This window comes from Rhinolophus sinicus, chromosome 4 (assembly GCF_057876585.1).
Source record: "Rhinolophus sinicus isolate RSI-liver-muscle chromosome 4, RSI-T2T, whole genome shotgun sequence".
In the NCBI taxonomy this organism is placed as follows: domain Eukaryota; kingdom Metazoa; phylum Chordata; class Mammalia; order Chiroptera; family Rhinolophidae; genus Rhinolophus; species Rhinolophus sinicus.
Window position 1 is genome coordinate 14,424,436 of NC_142504.1, and position 11,559 is coordinate 14,435,994.

The 11,559-nt window shown below is 40.5% G+C and overlaps 1 long non-coding RNA gene and 1 pseudogene across 1 annotated transcript in view; one reads left to right on the forward strand and one right to left on the reverse strand.

Moving 5' to 3' along the window:
- Positions 1–6,724, forward strand: part of LOC109444669 (kallikrein-1 pseudogene) — a 34,029-nt pseudogene extending 27,305 nt beyond the window's left edge.
- Positions 1–9,841, reverse strand: part of LOC141573094 (uncharacterized) — a 44,318-nt gene extending 34,477 nt beyond the window's left edge. Inside the window, exon 1 of the long non-coding RNA XR_012498656.2 lies at positions 9,554–9,841. This is a non-coding gene — a long non-coding RNA (uncharacterized LOC141573094). The remainder of the gene's footprint in view (positions 1–9,553) is intronic.
- Positions 9,842–11,559: the final 1,718 nt, after the last annotated feature.

The following is an 11,559-nucleotide window of genomic DNA, read 5'->3' on the forward strand; positions in this document are numbered from 1 at the left end:
TCAAGGCCTGGCTCTCAATATCTAGTTATTGAATTAGAGTTGCTGTTCAGCTATAAGATTTGACCATCTAACAAGGTGAGGAAGAAAGAGGCACACAAAGAATTAATGTAAAAACAGAGAGAGAGAGAGAGAGAGAGAGAGAGAGAGAGAGAGAGAGAGAGAGAAATAATAGATCATAATTAAATAAAGAGGGCCCTATCTCATTTCATCGAAGCCCCTAACTCAAGACTCGTACAATCACTACATGCTAAATAACTCCAAACCCATGTTCAACTGATGGTGAATCACACTGTACCTCTGTAAGTGAGAGATACCGCATTTGCTTGATCCTGTTATCCCAAGAGTGATGCTATACAGACCAAATAAAAGGAAACTAAGGAAGCAATTTAAGCTTAAAGTTCCCATAGTCAATGTCCTGGAGAATCTATTATGTACCAGGCACCATGTTAATCTCTTTATGTGAATTATCTTATTTAATTTTCTCAGCTACCTTATAAAGCAGATGCTACCATTCTCTTTTAACAGACAAGGAAACTGAGGTTTAGTTAAGTACCAAAGCCAGGACCTGAACACAGGCAGTTTGACTCCAGAGTGTGGACTGTCTTCCCAGCATACCGCCACCTTCTAAGGAAGAATGTGCACCATAACTGAAGTCTGAGATACAACTAGGTGCTTGGTGAGAGATGCTCCACGGCAATTTACTTAAAAAAATATATCAAGTTGTCAGAGAAGTAACTCCATCTTTTCTATGACTGGTTGTTCCAAGTCAGGGCTCTCCCTTCAGAAGTTCTGCTCTAGGAAGGTATACACATGACCTTTCCTTCTGAATGAAGGAGGGTTTGGTGGGTGAGTGCCCATACACCCACACCAAGAGCCTCAGGGACAGGGTAACCGTGTATTAATGTGGGTGTTTGTTGCAAGCAACAGAAGTGAACTGACAGACTTAACAAGGAATAAGGGAATTTAATGGAAAAGTCTGGAAAGGCTGAAGGACTAGAGTATCTCCAGGCTCTAATGATTGTCTCCTCGGGGCACCTCTGTTGGAGGAATCAATTATCTTTGTCTTACAGGTGCCACTCGAGATTCAGATTCCCAAGAGAGAACATCTGATTGGCCAGGCGTGGGTCATGTGACCATCATTTAACTAGAGGATGGCAGAGAGGTCCCACCAAAATGGCACACAATGCAGGAGAGTGGAATTTCCACGCTTGAAAGAGAATCAGGGTACCAAGAAAGAGGGGAGAGGATGCTGGGCAGACAAAAAGAGTAGGTGCTGATTACATGCTGGGAAGCAAAAGTTTCCTATGCTGTCGATATGCTCAGGTATAGGCAGAGGACTGACCCTGAGCCTTGCAGTACTATATGAGGGGGGAAAAGTGACTCTCCCCACTGCTGCTCCTCCAGCAGCTCTAGACTTAGTTGTAATCATATGTTACATTTTCATTAGGCGAGTAGGACATGAAATCAACTAGGAACATTTCATTTTAAACTTTGCTGATTTTTCAAATTTGCTTTGCATTCTTGGTAATGATTTCTTGCTCTCTTTTTATGCCTCCTCAGATACAGTGTCATCATACATGATGTTAGCCCCATTAGACATGAAGTAAGCGTTATTTATTATGATAATCAGGGTTATGAAGCATTAAAATAGGAAAGAAAATTCTTTCCACAGGCCTTTTCAAAGCCTTGAGAGTTGGGTTCATTTGTCAGACTTTTGCTTTCTTCATGCCATGAGGTGGTGAGGAGTGTTGGCGCAAAGCTGGTCAACGGCTCAGGAGTCTTTTGTTCACACTATTACATGAAAGTGCTTGGATATGTCCTTGATCCCACCCCAGAAAGATGGGACCCTGCTTCAACTCAGCCTTTTTTAGGACAAGCTGAGTAGGAGTGAGGCTTTTCATATCTGGATTTTAACCTTATGGGGAGGTCAGATAGGTCAGCCGTGGTAAACTGGAATTCAAGGATAACTCAGGGTAGACCAGATGTCTAAGACAGGACTCAACTCAATCAGTGCAACATTGTGTCCTATCAGTATGTGAAACTTAGGTTAATATATGTAAAAACCACGGTTAGAAGAAGAGTGTTTTTTTCTTTCTTTTCAAATTGGCTAAACCTTTCTCTATATTGACAAATATGACACAAAGACGCTTAGGGGAAGTTGCATTGAAATGGAGGTGGGAACACAGGAGTAAAGTAAAATAAAAAATAAAGCTAATTGTAGATTCCCAAATAAGGAAGTCACTTGAAGGTTTACATTAACAATGAGATAAAGCCCAATTAAATACAAACTTTAAGGCTCAACTAATGAGATTGCTTAATTAACTTCATTTTTGCCTCATATTTTTCAATTCAATAATCACCGAAAGTTGTACTTAATTGGTTATAGTATTCATGTAGCACTTTTTTAAAAGTCTGGAAATAAGCCTTTTCTCTGCCCTTTGGCAGATCGCACTGGACATCATGAAGATGGATAGCTTAGATACCCCTATCATTGACAAATATGGTTCTAAGTAACTGGGGGTCCAGGGGAAGATGGTAAGGCATTGCAGGAGCACAGCTGGGGAGACAGCCATGTCTTCAGTGTTCCTACTTTTCACCCTTGACATTTGCCTGATGCTGACAACTTGAGGGCATTTCTCCAACCTTTGCAGCTATTTCTCTTGACCAACTCATTCAATAGGTCTCCCTGCAGGACCTTAGGGCCTCCTTGTACAGAATATTTGGTACAAACAAATTTTCCTCTATCCTGGTTTGTAGCTAGAAATCATAGTTAACCATGGTTAACATCTATAAATTAAAAAGTAGGTGTTATTTTCCTCCTCACTTTACAATTAGGAAACACAGGCCCAGAGAAGCTAAATAACTTTAATGAAGTCACATAGCTGCAAATTGATAAAGTCAGAACTTGAATTCAGGCAGTCTGACTCAACAACACTTTCTTAACTGCCATGTTCTACTTCCTCTAGTTAACTAAATACTCCCTAATTGAAAAGTATAGATAGGTCATTCTCAAGAATCCAGAACTCCAAGCCTTTCTGAGAGGGGGAACCAAATTGCATACTATCTTAGCCTAAAGAAATCCCATGCCAAAAAGTAACATAAAAACTGGTTCACAACTGGTGGACTCTATAGGGCCTGAGTAGAGAAAGCTATGAAAGAACTCTAAGGCATACATGTGACTCCCATGGAAAAAGAGATTCAAGGAAGCTAGCCCACAGTCCTAGAACCAGGAGAATTCATACCCAACAAATTACAAATGGTAGAGCAATTTTAATCTCAAAATTAATCTGAAGGACCTTCAAAATGAATGTTACAATTGTTCAAAGAGATGAAGGAATATAGTTCATCAAACAAGAACAGGATTATTTGGAAAGAAACAGACAAGCAAGTAGATATCACATAAATAAACCAATACTGTCACTGAAATAAAAACCCTCAATAGACAGATTAAACACAGCTAAAAAGAGAATTTGAGAATTAAAAGATAAAGTTAGTAAGTCACTCAGAACATAAGACTAAGAGCTAAAGATACAAGATATGAAAGAAAAACTAAGAGACATGAAAAAAATAGACTGAAAATTTCCAGAGGGAAAGGACAGAAAATGGCAGAAAGTCAATATTCAAAGATATCCAGACTCAGAATTTCCCAGATTATCTTTTTTAAGTTTCCTCAGATTGAAAAGCACATTGATTTCTGATCCAGATAAATAAAAACAAATTTATAAAGAGACCAATACAAGTACAACTGCAGACCATCAAGGACAAATGGAAAAATCTTAAATGATGCCAGAGAGAAAAGACAGATTATCAACAACAACAACGACAACAAAAAATCAGAACTGACCATGGATTTTTCTTTAACCATAGGTGCCAAAAGAATATAGAATAAAATCTTTTAAGTGCTGAGGAGAAATGACTGCCAACCAAGAATTCTATTTCCTGCTGTGGCAGAGACGATGCTGTGGAATCATTAAAGCGTCTTCATTTCCTCCTGGGCACATAGGATGCCTACATTTCCCATTTCCCTTGGGGCCATGCAGCTGGATTTCTGGCCAACATGACATAGTGGATGTTATGTGCACCACATCTAGGTTTGTCTGGAAAAACTAAGATCGAAAACAAAAAGCCGTGCTCACCCTGGAAAGGACTTGAGTATGACAGGACCACAAAACAGAAGAAGCAAGATCCCTGAGTCACTGGTTGGAGGAAACCACTCGGGAGAGTCATCTGACCCATATTAAACTGAAGCATGAATGAGAATTTCATTTTAATAGTGTTAAGCCACAGAGATTTAACAATGAAGGTGGTAGAGAGGAAAAGGCAAAAGACACTGAGCATAGCTGACTCCTGAGCAGACTAATCTGAATCTTGAGACAGCAGCTGAAGAGTGTGATTTATCCTGCCTAATATACCCGATAAGCAATCATTCAAGAATAGAGATAAAATATGACCAGATCCTTCCTGAAAGAATTACTAATGAATATATTTCAGGAAAGGGGAAATGAATCCAGACGAAAGGAATAGGAAGCCAGTAGCAATAGTAAGCAAAGGTGTCAATTATATTTGTTAGTAAATCTAAATAAATGTGGACTTCAAATATAATAACAAGGGAAAAATAAAATGTTTGATTGAAATGTAGAGATTGGAAGAAGGGAATGAAGAAGGAATTTTATGCTCGACTAGTTAATTGTATTGTTCAGGAGACAGATAAAAATATTGTTACTCTTTAGACTTTGTTAGCAAACACAGTTGTCTTTTTAAAATTTAAGTTTTATTCAAAGAGAATACAGGGTGAATAAAGCATAGGCCAGTATGGCCCAGTGTGCACTGCTGTGTCCCATGGTGCTCTCATAACTGTTTATTTATCTGGTTTTCCTCTTGTTGTAATCCTTTAATACTGGTAACCTGGCTCGATCAACATTGATGAGAAAATAAAACAATTGACAATGGAGGTGAGGAGGAAGAAAGGGAAAGTGGGTCAAAGACAGAAACTCTTAGATTACAAAAGAGCATTTTCCAGTTGCCTGAAAGAGTTTTATTTGTGGTATGCAAATACAACTGTGACCCCCACTATTTCACATATGGCTCTTCACTCAAATCCTAACAGAAACCACTGGCTATAGTATTATCACTCTGTAAAAAAGCAGAGAACAGTCTAGTAGTTCCTCAAAATGTTAAACATAAAATTACCATATAACCCAGCAATCCCACTCCCAGGTATATACCCAAGAGAAATGAAAACACACATCCACGCAAAACCTTGTGTATGAATGATCATTGCAGCGTTATTCACAACAGTTAAAAGGCGGAAACAACTCAAATACCCATCAACTGATGAAGGGATGAATAAAATGTAGTTTATCTATACAATGGAACATTACTCGGTAATAAAAAAAGGAATGAATTACTGACACCTGCTACAACATGGATGAACCTTGAAAATATTATGTCATGTGTAAGAAGCCCGTCAAAAAAGACCACATACTGAATGAAATGACCGGAATAGACAAATCTACAGAGACAGAAAGGAGATTAGTGGTTGCCAAGCATTGGGGGAGGAGAGGAAATGGCGAGTAACTGTTAATAGGCACAAAATTTCTTTCTGGTGTGATGAACATGCTCTAAAACTACATTTAGGTGATGGTTGCACAGTTCTGTGAGTATACTAAATCCATTGAATTGTACACTTTAAATGGGTGAACTCTGTGGTGTATAGCTCAATAGAGCTTTTTAAAACAAAACAGAAAAAGACCTCCTAGCCTCCTCTGCCTGTTTCTCATTCTCTCTTTACTTCTTCCATTCCTTTCCCACTTTGTCTATTTCTCACTCTCCTCCCTTGCTCTGTTCTTTCACTCCTGCTTCTTCCATTTGTCTGTTTCTCACTATCTCTGTCTTTTCTCCTTCTCACCCTGCCTCCTTTCTGCTCCCTCTATCTGTCTGTTCTCCCCTCTGCCTTTCTCATTTCCTGTATCTTTTTAAGCTGTTTTTCACTGCCTTTCTCTTTGTCTCTGGATCTGCTTTTCTCACTGTCACATTCTTTTGCTTTCTCACTGTCTCTATTTCTCCATGATTCTAAACCTTTCATGCTCAGTGTTTTTCTTGTTTCTCTTTTTCTCCTTTAGAACCTGCCTCCATGCTGCCCTGCCCCTTCTTCCTTTCCCCTCCTCTCTCCTCATTCCCTGGGTCCCTCTCTCTCCCCAGTAATTACCAGCTCTGGCTGGGTCGCCATAACCTATTTGAGAATGAAGATACAGCACAGTTTGTCCAGGTCAGTAAGAGCTTCTCACACGCTCAATTCAACTTGAGCCTCCTGAAGAACCTCACCACCTATCCAGAAGAAGACTACACCTACCTGCCCACCCAAGAACCCCAACTGCAGAGCACCTGCTATGCCTCTGGCTGGGGCAACATCGAACTAGATCCACTTGTAGATGAGTACCCAGATGAGCTCCAGTGTGTGGACCCCAAGCTCCTGCCCAACAATGTGTGTGCCAATGCCCACCCCCAGAAGGTGACAGACGTCATGCTGTGTGCTGGACACTTGCAGGGTGGCAAGGACACCTGTGTGTGTGACTCAGGGGGCCCGCGGATCTATGATGGTGTGTTTCAAGGAAGCACATCTTGGGGACACAGCCCGTGTGGTTGACCCCATATGCCTGGCGTCTTTACCAAATTTCTGTCCTTCCTGGACTGGATCAAGGAGACCATGGCAGCCAACCCCTGAAAGCCCCCGCCCTGTCCCTGACCCCCAGTAAAACCAAATATGCATCCAAAAAAAAAAAAAAAGTTACCTAGACTCCTCCCCACAAAACACACTACAAATCAAAGATCTGAGATCAAGTTGCAAAAAAGAAATATTGTTTACAGCTTAAAATAAACTATATTAGTATGTATACTAAAATTAGGAAATTAAGAAGACCTAAACTAATGGCTATCTCTCTTCCCAGCAAAAATAACTAAACGTGGTTATTGGAGACCTGACCGTGACACTGCTGTGTCAGTGACAGTGACAGAGGAGGGTAGGAGACGGCAGGGGCAATGGCCACAGCTGGCCACTGTGCAGTCAGGAGCTCGTCGGGGGGCTTGGTGCAAAGGGTTCCAGTCTAGAGACAAGAAAGGCAACTGCGGCTCTGGAGGGCCCTGGCTGCCCACTTACCTTGTGAAATCCAGTGAGGCCCCACCCAGGCCTGGCAGCAAGCGCTATTATACACACCATCTATTTTAACTGTGAAAGCTCAAGTCAAGTCATAAACCTACATTTCCATAGATCCCAGACAAAAATAAACACAGACTATTATTCCTAATCCTTCCCCTCTGCTTTGCTCAGGGCACTGATTAGATTGCATATTCTATGAAAGGATGGATGAGTTCAGTCTTTTCTAAAGTATTTCCTCACGGGTTCATCCATGATTAAGGACACAAGTTTTTCCCATTTGAAAGATGCATGATCCAGCTGTTCTTTTTGCCTGCTGGAACTTCATGCTAACCTTTCTGGAACTAAGAGAGAAAAACAGTGTTTAATTATCGTGACCTGCACATGCCCCTCCCAAATGAGAAGAAAATCTCTTGTATGTACACCCAAGATAATAACTTCTTTTAACCAGTAGTGATCTGTCATTCTAATTCTTTGTTTACAATTTCAAAGGTTGGTATGTATTTTATCTTTTAGGTCTTTAAAAAAGTCATTTTGGCTAACATGAAATGTCATACATTGAGGACTGATAAGTTGAGAGCTAAATGTTTTAAGACTTCTAATGTAATAATCACTAAGTGCTTAATTTCAAAACACACACCACTCATTTGTTTCCACAGGATGAAGTGCCCATCACAGAGTCACACCACCCGCACCAGGTCAGATTTTATTTCCTGGGCCTTTGGAACATTTAGATTCCTAAGGCAACAAGTTGTCTCTCTGGGCCTCCCAGTTTCTGCCTTTTCAGGGTTGCTGAGGCCCATCCTGGGTGGAAAGAGATCAGAGGAAGCCATCCTACTGCTGCACTGAAACCCAGAGTTGCCCATTCTAAGTGACTTCTAGGTCACCTCCAGTGTTGTGCGAGGTACTTCTACCCTGGTCACCTCCTGTTGCCTAGGAACCCCCCCAGGGGATTCTTGCTCAAAGGTCCAGAACAACACGGCCTGCGTCCCCACTCCCAGGCTGGCTGATTTCCAAGAAGTACCAATATCTGGCCCTGTCCTTGAGGGAACCAATTTAATTTACATCAAAAAGAAGAAAGAAAGAAAAAAAAAAGCTTGTCACATAATCCAAAATAATCAAATGACATGCGGACTTAAGTCAATGAATCACTCTCATGCAGGAAACAAGGTGGGCAGACTTCTGACTGGCTGAGACCCGGCTGGGGTCTGGTTGAAATCTAGATTCAAGTTTAAAGGGCAAATCCAATTTTTTCTTTGTTATAGGACAGGGAAGGCGAGTCTGTGTTACTAGGCTGTGGATCTCCAAGTTTCAACCACAGAGAGGAAAAGTTCAAACAGGAAAGCAAAAATCTTAGATCAAAAAATAGATGAAGAAATTCTTATCAAAATGCATGTAAGGTTAAATTTAAAAAGAAAAATGCTGAACACGTGCCTATGCATGTCAACTTTTGATTAAAAAAATAATAATAATAATAATAAAAGCTTGGAGTAGAAATATATATTCTTACTGCTTGATTTGTGCATAAGGAAACTAAAGGATATACCAGTAACTAGGAAAAAAAATGGTTACTTAGTTTTCTGGTGGAGACCTCAGAGGACAGGAGTGAAAGGTAGAGTTTCACTGGATCTTTGCACGTGTTTGGTGTGTTTTTTTCCTACCATATGTGAGGAGCTGTTGTCAGTGCTTAGAAAGCATCAGGGGGAAAAACTGCTCCCTCAAGGAGTTTACATTCTAGTGAAAGAAAACACATATAAATACATAAAAATAAGTACGTTGTATGGTACATTAAATGGTCATAAAAATTAAAAAGTAGAGAAAGGTAAGGGATACGAAGGAGTCAGGAGATGGGCAGTTTGCATTATTAAATAAGGTGGTCGGAGCAGTCTCGATGGGTAAGAGCTGCACAAAGATTTGAAGGATGTAAGGAGATAGAAATATGGATCTTTGGGGGAAGCATGTGCCAGGCAAAAGGAACAGATAGAGCAGTCGGTGTCAACCAAGGTTAATTTTGTCCCCCAGAGGACATTTGGCAATGTCTATAGACATGTTTGATTATCATGACCTGGGGTGGGGATGCCACTGGCATCCAGTGGGTAAAGGCCAGGGATGCTGCTAAACGTGCTTCAACGAACAGGACAGCTCCCCACAGGAAAGAGTTATCCAGCCCAAAATGTCAATAGGTACCAATATTAAGAAACCTTGAGCTAGGGCAAAGGCCCTGAGAAGGAAGGATGCCAAAGAGGCCGATGGGGTTATAAGTCAGCTATCCTGCTTCTATCTTATTAAGATTGTGCAGCCAGCTACATTTGTATCACACGCTCACACCATTTCCCATAGCAAACATTCATTCTAACAGTGAACTCCAAACCCCTCAGAATGCCTTATTCACAAGGTTACCTCTTTATAACAGTGGTGACACTTCATGTCATCATGCAGAGCAGTTAGTTCTTTCCTTCATTCCTCCGCTTCCCCATCACCATGCCCCATTCAGAAAGATTGCAGAAACTGCATTCTTCTTAGTCAAGGATGGAGGAAAATTCAAACCGAGACTATTACCTTGTTTAAACAAGAATAATGCCTTGAGTTAAGGAGGTGGAAGGGAAATGGGGAAGTTGGAAGCAAATAAAAATAATGGAGAAAGAGGGGGGTTTCTTCCCTTTTCAAAGAGAACAAGGCCCTGGGGTGTCCTGCAGACGGTACAATGAAGGAGAGAGCCCCCTTCAAGTCTGTTGACTCAGCCAATGAATGAGACTCCAGACACACAGCCATGCCCCGGAACTTCCCATCATTTCCAGTCTCCTTATTACTGTTTTCTCTTTAGTTGCTACCTAGCAACTGCTCTATAAATGTTTGTTGAACTAAACTGCTGCAAAGAAGAACTGGCTGACATGAGGACTTTCCTCAGCATTTCTAGGGCCAAAGTACATACCAGTAGGCAGGAAAACACAAGGTGTATCTAGGTAAGAGTGACTGGTTCACTTTCACTAGAATGTCAATCAGGTCTGGGGGAGGAGTGGGTAATAAAATCAGAAGCTAGAGTATATTAAAATATTTAATAGCTGGTATGGTTATAAAAATTAATATGTAACTTGATACATTGTTGACACTTAAAAGTATATTGTCTTATAATCACTAAATAAACTAAATTATATATGCGTGTGTGGAAGCATTGTGGCAGTTGTTAGAAAACAGGCTTTGGTGTCACCTCAACCTGGATTTGAGTCCTGGCTCCACTAATTTCTACTAGTTTTGAGACCTTAGACCAGTTATTTAAGCACCCGGAGCCCCAATTCCTATAGCTATAAAATGGGGGTGATGATAATATCAACCTCATAGGAACGCTGAGAGAATTAAAAATATAACTTATGCAGAATGCAAGGTCTGGCAATAGTAAGAACTCAATAATAGAAGATGTTAAGATCAAAATAATTGTTTTGCATTCTTTGTATGCCAACAAGACAATAAACTTTTCAGTTATTTCCTATCTCATTGCCATGACCAATATTTGCTTTTATAGCAAGGACTTTCTGTTTGAATTATCTGGATAACTGTTTGGCTTTGACTAGAAAGTCCTGGCTGAAAAGGGAGGTCAGGAGGCACCTACCTGTGGGCATCTCGAAGTAGGGGTATGAAAAGTGTCTGTGGGGTGGCCAGTTAGTCAGTTGGTTAGAGGGTGGTGCTAATAACACCAAAGGTTGCTGGTTCGATCCCCACATGGGCCACAGTGAGATGTGGCCTCCTGAAAAGAAAAGAAAAACAAAAACAAGTGCCTAGATCAGGTGTAATGCTGGATAGTGGAAGAGTTCTGTCCTCATACAAAGATACAAATAAATGGAAAACAGATTTTTAATTGGCCGTTTTAAAAATGAGATAAATATTGATAATGATGAAATAATCTCCAAGATCTTTTGTTAAATGGAAATCTCAAGGTACAGACAGCACGCGTAGGATAATTACATGTATGTTTACAATATATACATATCCTCGTTTGTATGTATATATACACACATTCCCATACACTGCACATGTACGTTTATAAATGCATGGACAACCTCTGGAAGGCTACATAAGAAATAGTTTCATTCCTCTCTGGGAAGAAGAACTGGGAGATGGAATCAGAAATAGGGAGTGGATTTACTTTTCAGCATATATGCTTTTCTGTTCTGAAGTTTTAAATCAGGAACTATCTGACATAAAAAATAATTTTAAAAATTGTAAACCTGGGCAGCCAGTTGGCTCAGTGGTTGGAGCGCAGTACTCATAACACCAAGGTCGCCGGTTCAATTCCCACATGGGCCAGTGAGCTGCGCCCTCCACAACTAGATTGAAAAACAATGACCTGACATGGAGCTGATGAATCCTGGAAAAACACACTATTCCCCAATATTCCCCAATTTAAAAAG